The following is a 14,240-nucleotide window of genomic DNA, read 5'->3' on the forward strand; positions in this document are numbered from 1 at the left end:
GATTAGATAAAATACTACAGGGTCGCATTTTTTTTGCTTTCCACATTGTTATAGCTACATTTAGGACAGATCTCCCTAACCTTATTAAAATAACGAATCCACGTGAGAAATCTGAAATTGTGTTCAAAACCATGGAAATTAGAACAATGGAGAACAACCATGAATAATGTATAAGTTTTCTCATCCTTTTTAACATTATGGCTTACGCATTATGTCAGCATAAATCTGAGACAACAAAATAAGAATTTCAAACACTTTTTCTGCTAAACAAATTATTTCCCATTGCCTTTTGGGAGAATCATTTGTTCTCCCATTGCTTTGTACTCCCTTGTTGGACTGGTTAAGCTCAAATGTTGCACTGTTATGGTTTCAATGGATGAAAAATTTAAATTTACCATTACATTTTACATGGCTGCTCACCAAATAAATTAACACGTGGACATTAAATATTTATTTGAGTTGAAAATATTTTAGAAATGACTTTTTCTCAAAGAAATAGTACCTTACAATATACAAAACTATACTAGGCTACAGTAATAGTAATACTGAAGTCCTCAGATGTCATTTTCACTATCCATAACTGAGAAGTAAGATGGAGGCAGTTGTGTTGATTGCGCTGGTTTCAGTTACCCAAAAAAGCGTTACCATGAGGACGACAAATATTAAGAAACATCTGACTTCTGAACACTATAATTGATCAGAATCTAGCATTTTATATGGAATTCATGAATATTTGCCTTCTTTATGAACATTTGCCTTACTTAGTGAACAGCTATAACCACCATTTACATGTATTAAAGCATCTCAAAAATGACTTTGTCTTAAATAATGTTATTCTAAATAATTGTTTAAGCAATTATACATAAAAAGAAAGGATATAAATTCTGAAAAATATATTGTTTTTCTACCATCTTGGCAATGCTAGAAGTTCACAAACATGTCATATTGTGAGTCTGTGCTGGGCAGCGACTTGCCGAGATCAGTGTGTTCTGGAGCAGCCCAGCATGACAGGAACCGGAGCCAGCGTTCCTCATGCGCTCTTATTTATTTAACCCAAGACAAACCCTAGAGAGAGAAATAGAGAGATAAAGAGAGTAAGAGAAAGAAAGAAGGAGTCTCGATTCATTCAGAACCCAAAGAAAGCACCACAGCCCTTGACAGACAATAGACACGTGGTAGCAGTGAAACCAGAGGAGACTCTTGGGCCTTTTCTCCATCTTTCTTCTTGGCTGCAGCACTGAGAGAAAATAAGTGCAAAGAAAGAGAGGGGAATTAGTGGATCTATATAACTAAAAAGAATGCCTATACACTGGAATTGCAGTAGATGGTTTTGGTATACAGAATGTTTATTTCGTCTTACCTTAATTTCAGATGCATAGACACATAATTTAGATTTAGACAGACGAACAAATAGATAGACAGACAGACAGACAGACAGATAGACAGATAGATAGATAGAGAAAAACAGACAGAAATACAGACCAGGCACATGCACAGGTAGGGCTCAACCTGTGCAGAGCACATGCCCTTTTTGCCCTTACACTCCAAACTGCCCTTTTTTTGGTGATGGTGTTTTTTTTTCCTTCAATAAATCAATGATGTTTTCTGGTAGTGTAAGTAATGTTTATTTAACCAGGAACACGTGACTGAGACAGGAATTTACATTTGATTAAAAAAATAAATAAATAGGACTTTGCCTCCTCATTTCAGAACACCACCTGTATGTATGTATGTATATGTGTATGTATATATATATATATATATATATATATATAATACAATTAAAAAAGAGTGAGTACACAAGAGCAATTCACAAACACAGGACCCTACAAATAATAATGACAACTACCCAGGAGGCCCATTGTTATAGCCTACTTTACATCTAGAAGGCCAGATATCCTTTGCACTGTATAATGCCAAGCTATCATACCATGTCCTTTTTCCAGGCCAAGTCTATTAGTCCTGACTTCCACCTTTGAGATTTAGAAATTAAGCAGTCTTTAAAAGCCATATCATATGTAATTATAATAGTGTATAACATGTAGAGCTATAGACCTAAGAAACCCTATATATATATATATATAATGGTTGTTATTAATAGTGAATAAATCTAAAGCTTTTGAGACTATTATTTTGTGTTATTTCATTTGTCATGAAGGGGGGGGTGGCTTTTTCAGTTTCAGCACATGCCCCTCAAAAGGTCTGTGCACGGCCCTGATACAGACAGATAGACAGAAATAGATATTAACACAGACAGAGGGACGGACTGACGGACGAACAAATAGCTAGATAGATAGACAGACAGACAGACAGTGATAGGTAGAGAAAAAGCAAAGACAGAAATACAGACGGACGGACGAACAGAGATATATTTAGAATTGATCCCAGTTGTAATATTTATACTGTCCACACGAGGTCAGTCATATTCATTTAATAACTTTTCATTGGGCATTGGATATGTTTCAATATGAAACCTAAGACTAAAGTCTAATTGGCAGCATGGCTTCTTAGACAGTCATCGCTTAAAAATATCCATTAATCAAACAAATAAAAGAATTGAAATGACATGGACCTAACACTACAGCCTAAACCATAACTATAGTCATATAATTTGAATAACACCCTAATATCAGTATTCATGCACGTTAACACCTCGTTCAAGAGAAATTAGTTTAAACAAATGTCTTATTCAAGCTCGTTGAATGAATAAACAGTCAAGCATGCGACAGACAGGCTCAGGGTTTGTAAGAGAGACACCTCACTGCTCCCACTAACTGCTGCTGGTCCCGCCCTATGAGACACGCGGACTAGAAGAATAGAAGTTGCTACAGTGTAACAAGTGATTTGTGTCTCTTCATTCTGAGACCGTTTTACATTCGTGAAAACACGCAGCACAGAATAAAAGTTCCAACATTGTGACAAGCGGTTTGTTTGATACATTTTACAACGCTTTTACTCCAGTCGAACGCCGTAGCACAACATTGTAACAAAGTAGTTTGTCTCGCGACGTCCATTGGAATAGAAGGACAGCTCCGCGTGTTTGCGGTAACCAGCCAAACAGTCCCAAGGAGACAATGTTGGATGGTGTTTTGTGAGCGTTTAAAGGGAATGAGAGTGAACGACGGAAGCACGCTTTGAGCACTGCGGCGTTCGAGGTAAGAGAGCCTCGAATTTCCTACAAGAATTGCCGTGAAGTCATTGTAATGTGATGTTACCGGCTCACCTGGTGTGAGGATTTCTGCTTTGGGTGCAGATTATGTTTTAGATGTTTTATTTGAGTCGTAATAACTTCCTAACTGCAACTAGATAGTAACCCCTGCTGGTAGATCCACACATAACTGTGTGGAACATGGGAGATGGTTTCTAGTGGACCCGAGCTGGTCTTTAACTGGATCGAGCATGTGATATTTACAACACTTTTATTTATAATTAAGGGGGAAAAGGTGTAGATGCTTAACAAGCATTATTGTATACAATAATATTTAATATAAAATTGTTGTTGTAAATCAAATTATAAAGAATTCTGTGTTTATATTTCTAGAAGTCAGTATAGTCTTCTTATGGCAGTAAATAGTCAAAATATTACATTTCGTCACAATAGTCACACTATAGGCAATATTTTTTTATTATTCAAATCATTGTGCTGCATGTAAATTCAGTTATTGTCTAGTCTACCAACTACCATGTCCCAAAAACTAGCTTGACCAGCTGGTGGTTTCAGAACAACTAGAAAACTATCATGTTCCAAAACACATCGATCAGCTTTCAAGCAGGAACATTTATAATTTAATTGCAATGCTTAGTTCAATTTATATGTTTTTATATTTATATTTTTATTACAATTATTTTATTTCATGTTTAATTGTTCAATTATTTATGGTAACTTTTTTTTTCATTTTTGTTTTGTTTACTTTTTCCTTTAATCGGTTACCTTATTTTGTTTAATTTCTGATCTTGAAAGAAAGATGGTTTATAATTAGACTAAAAAACTAGTTAAACAAAAATGTTTGGGTTATACACTATTGGGTGACAGGTGTCTTTTGGACAAACATGCCTTTGATGTTGATTTGAACTCACTTCAGCAGAATGTTTATATCAATAGCCTGCTTTGAACCCCTGCTGTTATTCTAATCATTCTGTGGCCTGATATAGAAGGTGTTCACATTTAACCTGAGCCTTTCCTCTTCAAAGCGGTACAATTTTAAGAATTTATCTCATCAGATTACGTGACTTGACTATCTATCTATGTCATTCGTTGTATCTGTGTTGAAGGAAACCATAGCCTGTAAAAATGACAGAATCAAAGACAAAGGCAGAGTTGACTGTTAGTAAACATAAGGTCGTGCCTTGCATTTTGTTATTAGAAATATGCTTTTTTTGTGTGTTCCCCAGACTCCACAGTCCTAGATTGTTGTTCTTGTGTCTAGAATCTTTGGAATTCCCAAAAGGGAATGGTGTGTTTTGTATTTGGTTGTCTGTCGTTACTGGCATCTATTATTAATTTAAGCAGTGGTTCTCAATTGGTTTTACTTCTTGTATTGGACATCAAGTACTAACATAGATTATTGCACAAAAAATCCTTTACATTTGAGTTTTTTTTTTATATTAACATGAAATACAAGTTTATTTATTTGCTATCCTAACTATGCATGATAGTTTTGTTTTATTATTTTCATTTAGCATTGTCCGTGACTCACCAGTTGAGAACTGATTTAAAGGTTTCTGTATGTTGCGCTTTTGCTCCTTTTGGAATTGCTTATGGAAATCTTGCTTTCGCTGGCCAGATCTAAAATCTAATAACCTTGCAGATTTTTTAATTTCCTCAGTACTCTCATGGTATTTGCCACCTTAATGAGCCACACATGAAAACCGGAATACAGAAATAATAATGGCTAATAATGGAAGTTCGAGTTTTTATTGTTGATCCAAATTCTGGGCCTGTGCCTTTCTCGAAATGCAGTTGTCAAACAATGAATGTGTCCGCTAGCGATTATGGAGATGAAACCACTGCCAGAAGAAATCCAAGAGGGTTCATCTGTATCTCATTACAGAGAATGCAGTTTTAGCTTCTTGATGGTAGATGTTTTCTGTCGAGATCAGTACTGAGTTGACTGATTAGAATTCTTGGGGGATTGATCATTTAGGAAAGATTGCACCGCAGTATCACTTATAATCTAATCTATGTTGGTGGTCATCTATGACCAAAAAAGGCATGAATAGCTTAGTTTTGCAGCATGCTTCCAACTTGCCTCATTTTTTAAAGTCTGCTATGTGCATGGCAGGATATAAGCTTTGTTTTGAAGTAAATTTTTACTCTCTTTCAGATTCTGCATATAAGAACTGAATATTTAAAGAGCCTCTAGCAGCTCTTCCAGTCAGCAGTGGCCTATGGAATGACATACAATATCTGCACTTGTATGTTGTTGCAGCTGCTTATGCTATGTACTCTATGTTCAAAAGTTTAGTGTACTTTTGTGTGTGTGTGTGTGTGTGGTTTTGAAGGAAGTCTCTTATGCTCACCAAGGCATTGTTTATTTGAATAAACAGTAAAAACAGTAACATTGTGAAATTGTATTACAATTTAAAATGACTGTTTTCTATTTGAATATATTTTATAGTGTACTTTTGTGTGTGTGTGTGTGTGTGTGTGTGTGTGTGTGTGGTTTTGAAGGAAGTCTCCTATGCTCACCAAGGCATTGTTTATTTGAATAAACAGTAACATTGTGAAATTGTATTACAATTTAAAATGACTGTTTTCTATTTGAATATATTTTAAAATATAAGTTATTCCTGTGATGGCAAAGCTAAATTTTCAGCTTCATTATGCCAGTCTTCAGTGTCACATGATCCTTCCAAAATCATACTAAAATGCTGATTTGGTGTGCAAGAACCACTTATTATTATTATTTATGGTGAAAATGGTTGTGCTGTTTTTCAGGATTCTTTGATGAATAGAAAGTTCAAACAAGCAACATTTATTTATTCACTTTGGATCAGTGTAATGTTGGGCGATGTCTACAAAATTGGCATCGGACGATGTCTACAGTGAAACATCGCGATGGACGATGACATCGGCGGGTGAGAGCTCTTCCAGTCAGCAGTGGCCTATGGAATGACATACAATATCTGCACTTGTATGTTGTTGCAGCTGCTTATGCTATGTACTCTATGTTCAAAAGTTTAGTGTACTTTTGTGTGTGTGTGTGTGTGTGGTTTTGAAGGAAGTCTCTTATGCTCACCAAGGCATTGTTTATTTGAATAAACAGTAAAAACAGTAACATTGTGAAATTGTATTACAATTTAAAATGACTGTTTTCTATTTGAATATATTTTAAAATATAAGTTATTCCTGTGATGGCAAAGCTAAATTTTCAGCTTCATTATGCCAGTCTTCAGTGTCACATGATCCTTCCAAAATCATACTAAAATGCTGATTTGGTGTGCAAGAACCACTTATTATTATTATTATTTATGGTGAAAATGGTTGTGCTGTTTTTCAGGATTCTTCGATGAATAGAAAGTTCAAACAAGCAACATTTATTTATTCACTTTGGATCAGTGTGATGTTGGGCGATGTCTACAAAATTGGCATCGGACACGCTTAGTAACACATACAGCTGTTCCCTCAACACAGTGCAACAGTGAAAAGGGACCCCTTTCTAAACAGTGTCGCATTCCGAACGTTGTTTAAGTGACATACACCGGTATTGCGGTATTTTAAAAATTCATATAACAAAAATAAACACCGGTATTCGGTATGAACCGGTATACCGCCCAGCACTAGGTATAATTACCCAATTATATAACTGTGAGGAAAAATATTGAAATATATATTTTCCTCCCATCTCGTATTTATTCCCTTTAGGGGTTCCGCCTACACATCATTTTCTTTCTGAACATGGTATTGCGATGCGGGGGGAATGGGGGGGGGTGTTCACGATGCCGGCTCAACATCGTGATGTCTATCAGCCATCGGCGATGGACAATGGCATCGTCTATCGGCCCAACCCTATTTTTCAAGTCTTTTATATGAATGATACAGTGGTAATTGACATAGCATTAATTACAGTACAGAAGCTATAAAATATATGTTCTGCCTTATTCTGTGATAAAAATGGAAAACGTGTTTGTAGTATATAAACTATTATACTGATTATACAATCATAACCAAAAATTGTCATTAGTAAAATATATCAAAAATATTATAGAAGACAAATGATTCGTTATTGTCCAGCAGTGTATTTTATTTCTTAGCCAAATAAAAGAGATAAGAAAGTTTTTTTGTCAATTAGACATACATACATAAATATTATTAGGCCTATTATTATTATTATTATTATTATTATTATTACATTGGGCAGGGGTGTGGGGGAAGAGTTACGGGGTGTGCCCGAAGCGTGAATCCTTATAAGGGAAAACACGATTCCTAATCATCGTCTATCGGCCCAACCCTTGTGTAATGCGTCCTTGCTGAATAAAAGTATCAATTACTTAAAATCTGATTGACCCCAAACATTTGAACTGTTGTGTGAAGGAATATTAGCTACATGTTCAATGTAAGTTAAGCTCTATCTACAGCATCTAGCCTATAGCATTTTGATGTTGATCACCACAGAAAATAGTTTCAACCCTTCCCCTCAGGTGTTTTTTTTTAATTGTGGTTTTTAAAGGTCACGTACAATAGCAGTGGATAGGGTCAGGCAGTAAAACATTAAATCACAATATATTATTAACTGTATAGCCACAAAACTTAGACATAATAGATTTTGAAACCAGTATAAAAGAATCACACTATAAAGTATTTAAATGTATAGCCAATCTTTCAGAGTGATACTTTTAATTTGCATTGAACCTAGAACACTTCTTAAGACCAAGGCAAAAAGCTGCATCTAGGCAAATAAAGGGAATAATCTGTACTCTGACACAGTTTCTCCGAGTTGTATTTGGAGAAACAGGTCAAGAGAGTCCCATTCGCCACCTTTTAGTAATCAAAGAGCTCCATGGTTACACAGATCCCAGGAAGTCCAATTCTCCCAATGGAGGCTGTTGGTTTCAATGTTTTCCAGACATGCGAAGGATTGTGCTGATGCAGAATCAATAGAAATCGAATATAAACCCAGTCTTTTCCAGTATAGTCGGCCTGCTAATCTTTCAGTTAATTCTCAGTTTTTGAGAACTTGCAGACTCTAGAAGTGCTTTTCCAGTTCTATTGAGTGTCTCTGTCAGCGACGGATATCACATGAGTCTCCCGGGCCTCCTGCTTTTTAATAAAAGCGGCCAGGCAGACAGAAACTGCGGCCATGTTCTCTGATTCAGCACATACTTGAGGAAAGTCCAGCCTTTTAGACTCAACTGGTTTCAAACAACAAGACTGTTCGCATGAACATCCGTCGATTGCCCAGAAATGCCAGATATTTTGTTTGCTAGAGGAAGAGCTGCTTGTTCCTGCTGATGAATCGCATGTACAGCATGCTGTTTCAGTTTTGAACAATGAAGAACATCGTCAGTTTGATTGATTGGTTTTAGCCAATACTTGATTGAAGTATGTTCTAGTAGTTTGTTTATGGCAAGAAACACATTTTAGAAAGTGTTTTGTCTACATTCTCTTGCAGTGCTGTGGAAAACCACACAGAGAGTTTTGCCTCCTTTTGGCCCCCAAATGTTGCTGTGCAACGCTTTTTATGTGTATTAAACAAAATATTTGGTGTTTGACTCCACAAATGTAACAAGATAAAAATTTAGCTTTAGAAAGACACTTGTGAAGTGACGTTTCCAGTAAAGTCCTTGCCACAGTTCACCGTGCCTGAAAGAATCTAAACAAAAGACTTGTTGTTGTTCTAAAGTAAAGGCTTTATGTAATTTCTCAGCAAAGAAAAACTAGTTGGTCTGTCAGCTGTAACCAAAGATTGAAAGTGCCTCATTAGTGTAAATCTGAGGATGCCTGGCATGTGCAGGAAGCACAGTGTTTCAAGACTGCATGTAAGTGCTTTTATAAGTGAGGCTCTTCTCTTTGTTGTTGTACACCTGCCAAGTGACCTGACTCTCCCCTTTCTGTGTGACGTCATACCTTTTATCTTTTATCTACCCTGAGGTCGTCAATGCACGTTCAATTTTGCAGAATTGGGTTACTTGCTAGCACCAGACACACACACACATTGCTAGAGTCAACTTAAACTCAAAATTTAGCTTAGGCCTATTTGCTTTCGTAACACGGTCCTTGCATTACTTTGCATGGTTCTTCAGGTCACATTATTACAAATAAAAAGTCTTTGTCTAATAACTTAAATCTAATAACTTGTTCTGACTTTGAAACTTTTTTCTCTAGTGTCACCTTGGATGTTAACTAATAGTCAAATAATAATAGGCTATAGGCAATGTAAAAAGTTTAATTTATTTGTATAGCACTTTTCACAATAGGCCTATACATTGTTTCAAAGCAACTTTCCAGAAAATTATTATATCTTAATATCTTTATGCCTTGTAGTGGCATTTGGCAGAGTGGGCCAATAATATATTTTACATTAAGCAGTGATACAAGCAATCAAGCAGTTGAGATTTGATACTGCCAACTTTATATAAAGAGCTGGGTGATATTGTAGTTATGTGATATTGACAATCTAGCAGTTGAGAATCTAAATTGTAGGCTACTGTTATAGGTAATGCAGGCCTTCAAAAACCTTACCAACATTTAACTCCGTATACCAAGTAAACGATAAATTTGAAAAAAAAAAAAAAAGTTTAAGATGCTCTTTAGTGGATGCTTAAACTGCATCACGGTCAAAAGCATCCCAGAAATGTGTCACAATATGGAATTAAAATTGATTGCAAATGCGGTTTCATTTTTTATAAAGTTATGAAGAGTAATTTCTACCAAATCCCTTTGAAATGGTGCACAATGTAGGGTTTCCCATTGACCAATCCAGTGCTGTAGAAATATCTCAGCTGTGCTTCATTCCCTCTGTTAGTTGTTGACAGCCAGCTATATACATTGGAACAATAGGCCTTAGGTGTCTACATTGAATCTGGGTCATCAGCTGTGCGGCTGGATATGACCGTTGGTAACCTCTTGTGCAGGCAGGGCCTAGTGTTCTTCATGCAATCATACACCTCTTTGTAAGAGAACACATCTGCAGTTTTAATGGTGATGTTCGTCTGGCCGGTTTCCTGTGAGGACTCGAGCAGTTTGCAGGCTGTTGCTGCCGTTCCCGCTACTTTCTGGCTCATTTGTACAGTCAGTTATGGTGACTGGAGAGATTATCACAAATTTGAAAGGCAGTGCCTATTGGGAACATTTATGGTTATCGCGATGGTGATACGCAAATCCACGCCTTTTCTTTTTTCATCATCAAGTAACAATGTTTATTGTAGATGATGAACTTGTTAAATAGAACAGAAGGCCTTTTTAGCTGGTTATTCATGTAGCATCTGACATCAAGTTTCAGATTCTGGATAAGAAATGGGATTGTAAACAAAAATGTCAGTCTTTACAGGTTTTTATTGCCTTTTTTGTCTTTGAAACAATCGTTGATTGAGTGGCCATTTGTTGCTGGTTTTCTTTGTTCATTGTCATCAGTAAAAATGTCGTTTACTGCGGACAGTAAAAAAGTTTGAATATATTTTAATGAAGAAAAGATTTAACTTTTTTTTAAATAATTTTTTGATCCACTGGCTTAATCTCCCCAAGATTTTCAACATGTACTCAGCAGAGAATTCTTACCGTAATATGACTATATTTAGTCTTTGGGTGTGGGTTTGGATCTGGGAAGATTTTATCTTCTTTATCTTGCCGAATATGTTGAAAATTGCCTTTAATAAGGCTTGTTTTATGGTCCCTGTGCGGCTGGATATGACCGTCGGTAACCTCTTGTGCAGGCAGGGCCTAGTGTTCTTCATGCAATCATACACCTCTTTGTAAGAGCACACATCTGCAGTTTTAATGGTGATGTTCGTCTGGCCGGTTTCCTGTGAGGACTCGAGCACTTTGCAGGCTGTTGCTGCCGTTCCCGCTACTTTCTGGCTCATTTGTACAGTCAGTTATGGTGACTGGAGAGATTATCACAAATTTGAAAGGCAGTGCCTATTGGGAACATTTATGGTTATCGCGATGGTGATACGCAAATCCACGCCTTTTCTTTTTTCATCATCAAGTAACAATGTTTATTGTAGATGATGAACTTGTTAAATAGAACAGAAGGCCTTTTTAGCTGGTTATTCATGTAGCATCTGACATCAAGTTTCAGATTCTGGATAAGAAATGGGATTGTAAACAAAAATGTCAGTCTTTACAGGTTTTTATTGCCTTTTTTGTCTTTGAAACAATCGTTGATTGAGTGGCCATTTGTTGCTGGTTTTCTTTGTTCATTGTCATCAGTAAAAATGTTGTTTACTGCGGACAGTAAAAAAGTTTGAATATATTTTAATGAAGAAAAGATTTAACTTTTTTTTAAATAATTTTTTGATCCACTGGCTTAATCTCCCCAAGATTTTCAACATGTACTCAGCAGAGAATTCTTACCGTAATATGACTATATTTAGTCTTTGGGTGTGGGTTTGGATCTGGGAAGATTTTATCTTCTTTATCTTGCCGAATATGTTGAAAATTGCCTTTAATAAGGCTTGTTTTATGGTCCTCTTGACTTACAATGCAGCAGGCCACTTCCTCCTGGGAAGCCAAAATATTCATTCAAATGTCTTTTGATCAGTCTGCCATGCTGTAAATGTATGAAACTTTAGTTTTTAATCTCTAGATGTTCACATATTAGAATTTAGGATTCTGGGCTGTATTCACACTATAAAAGGGGTTATGCTCTATTGTGAAAACACTTAAACTTTCATGAAATTCTTATTCTGTTTTGCAACAATTTGGGGGAGGGAATTACGGCACTTCCATCAATCCAAAATTGTGCAAATGTCACTTTTTGGTTTTGACATCGCCTCGAATGCTGGGTTTTACACATCTGGACTGCATTTCAAACATTAGATCGTAGAAACCATTTTACAATGCTTTTGCGAAATGCAGCACGTGGTCGTTTTATGAAAACAGGATTCACTGAAATGTCTTTATATGTAAGATAGTACACTTGTACATCACATAATGCAGCATATTTGGAAATGTGCCTCTATAATAATCAAAGGACAAATATTGACGCATGGTGGACTTTGCTTAACTTAGCTTGATATTGCAGTGTAAATATTACCCTGATGTCACCAAAGTTCATATGACCCATCACACCTTGAAATTCAGATGCTTTAACGTGAGTCACTTCAAGAATTAGTTAGAAAAATGAGAAATATTTGGTTATGCAGAACCCTGTAGCTTGTCCTGGATGTGTAAACCCAATCTAGTGTTTTTAGGTCACAAAATGCATGTTAAGCAGTATGGGAAACCAATGATTAAATCATTGATTTTCTGCATGATTAAAATATGCTACGCTTATAAAAAAAAATTGTATTTTAGAGAAAAAAAAAAACAAGTCGCATTTTATTATTTCATTCAGAAATAGACCTAATGCCGACGCGAAATGTTTACAAACATTATAATAAACAAACTTAGCTAGGCTATTTTAGTTCCCCTCACTCCACTCTTTCAACCTACCATTAAGTTTGAAATTCCCACCAGTGGAAAGGATAGTTTCCCATGTTTTTAAAATCATCTTAAATTCTCATTATGTGACTTTTCTTATAACATTGAAGGTATAGTTCACCAAAAATTAAAGTTGTAATTTTTTTTACTCAGCCTCATGTCATTACAAACCTGTATGACTTTCTTTTATTCTTTTTTGGAACATAAAAGAAGAATTTCCAAAGATTCTGCTGGCTGCTCTTTTCCATGCAAATACAGTAGATGTGAACTGAAGTTTTTAAGCTTTAAAAAGTAGCCAAAGGCACCATTAAATGAATCATGAAAGTGATCCAGATGATTAGTGTGCTGTATTTCACATCTTTATTTGCCGGAAATCTTGACATCTGCCCTAGCTGTTTTTCACAAGATTATTAGAGAATTATATTATTTGTTTGACTCTGATTTGTTCAATGAATCAGTTCACAAATCACATTGATTCTCCAGCTCAGTCCGATTGCGGCATTTAACATCTCAGTGGAGGGGAAGATTATCACAAAATGATGACTTAAATTTCAGTCTGTTTCATACCAGAATATCTGTATGACTTGAGAAGACTTGAAATATAAGCCTAATGTATGATGGTCCCCTGTTATGATTGTCTTATTGTGCTTTTGCATCTTTTTTGAAGCTTGAAAGGTAGGGATGTTCATTTTAACCACAGTGGAAGCAACTACTCCTTTTAGTCATAAAGATAATCGGAATTGTTAAAGGTTTGCCTTTATTTGAGTACATTCACAATAAAAAAAAAATATTTGTGCTTTTGTAAAATAAGCCTAAAGAAAAATAGGATGCTGCTTTCTGCTGTCTGGTTTCCTTTCGCGCAGCAAAAAAATGAACCGAAACTCTGCATACTTGGCTACTTGTTGCACAGTTTCCGCAGCACAAAAATGAACCGAAACTCTGCATACTAGGCTACTTGTTGCACAGTTTTTCTTTCATTTTCTTAATTTATTATTTAAGTAAAAATATATTTCTCGAATAGGCCTATTTATTCGTTATATATATATATATAGCCTAGCTTTATTATGTTTTTCTCCGCTCGCAGAAGCACTGCAGGTGCGTGATATGATGGCCATGTGAATCCTCATGTTCTGTTGTTTGCTGCTTTTTGCGCATGTAAAATTAATCCCCGGGAAACAAATGTTAGTATTCTTAATGGGTCACAGACACTTATCCTTTCTAATTTAATTCAATTCTAATTTAAAATAATCTTGTCAGTTAACGGTTAATAATCGGTTAACGAGCGTCGGTTAGGAAAAATAACCGAAATGAACATCCCTACTTGAAAGCTTTAGTCCACTCCACATTCATTCTATTCCTTTAAGATGTCTTCATGCTATTTCAGCAGATGTCACATTTGCCTTCCCTCAGGATCTTGACAGTGCACCCTTCTATCAAGGGAACATTCTTGTCTTATTGTCGACACCAGTGAGAAACTAGCAGGAAGCAGTGGAATGCTCTCTTTAAAAGCCACGCACACCAGACATGCTGCGGTAGTTCGATTTAATTGTTTGCAGCTCTCTCCTTAAAAGTTGCCAGATTGCATACAAACATGCAGCATGGACCTTCACTGGGCATGTGCCATGAAGAGTTGCGGAAACTTTTTAAACTCACGCAA

At 36.0% G+C, this 14,240-nt stretch overlaps 1 protein-coding gene across 6 annotated transcripts in view; it reads left to right on the forward strand.

Annotated features, from left to right (window-relative positions):
• The first annotated feature begins 2,807 nt into the window (after positions 1-2,807).
• Positions 2,808-14,240, forward strand: part of LOC107654139 (A-kinase anchor protein 13-like) — a 102,107-nt gene continuing 90,674 nt past the window's right edge. For all 6 annotated transcript variants that reach the window (XM_016441075.1, XM_016441077.1, XM_016441079.1 and 3 more), the window contains exon 1: positions 2,808-3,155. The gene's annotated coding sequence lies outside the window, so the exon portion shown is untranslated. The remainder of the gene's footprint in view (positions 3,156-14,240) is intronic.

The sequence above is a fragment of the Sinocyclocheilus anshuiensis genome, unplaced genomic scaffold, assembly GCF_001515605.1.
Source record: "Sinocyclocheilus anshuiensis isolate Anshui unplaced genomic scaffold, SAMN03320099.WGS_v1.1 scaffold115, whole genome shotgun sequence".
NCBI lineage: Eukaryota > Metazoa > Chordata > Actinopteri > Cypriniformes > Cyprinidae > Sinocyclocheilus > Sinocyclocheilus anshuiensis.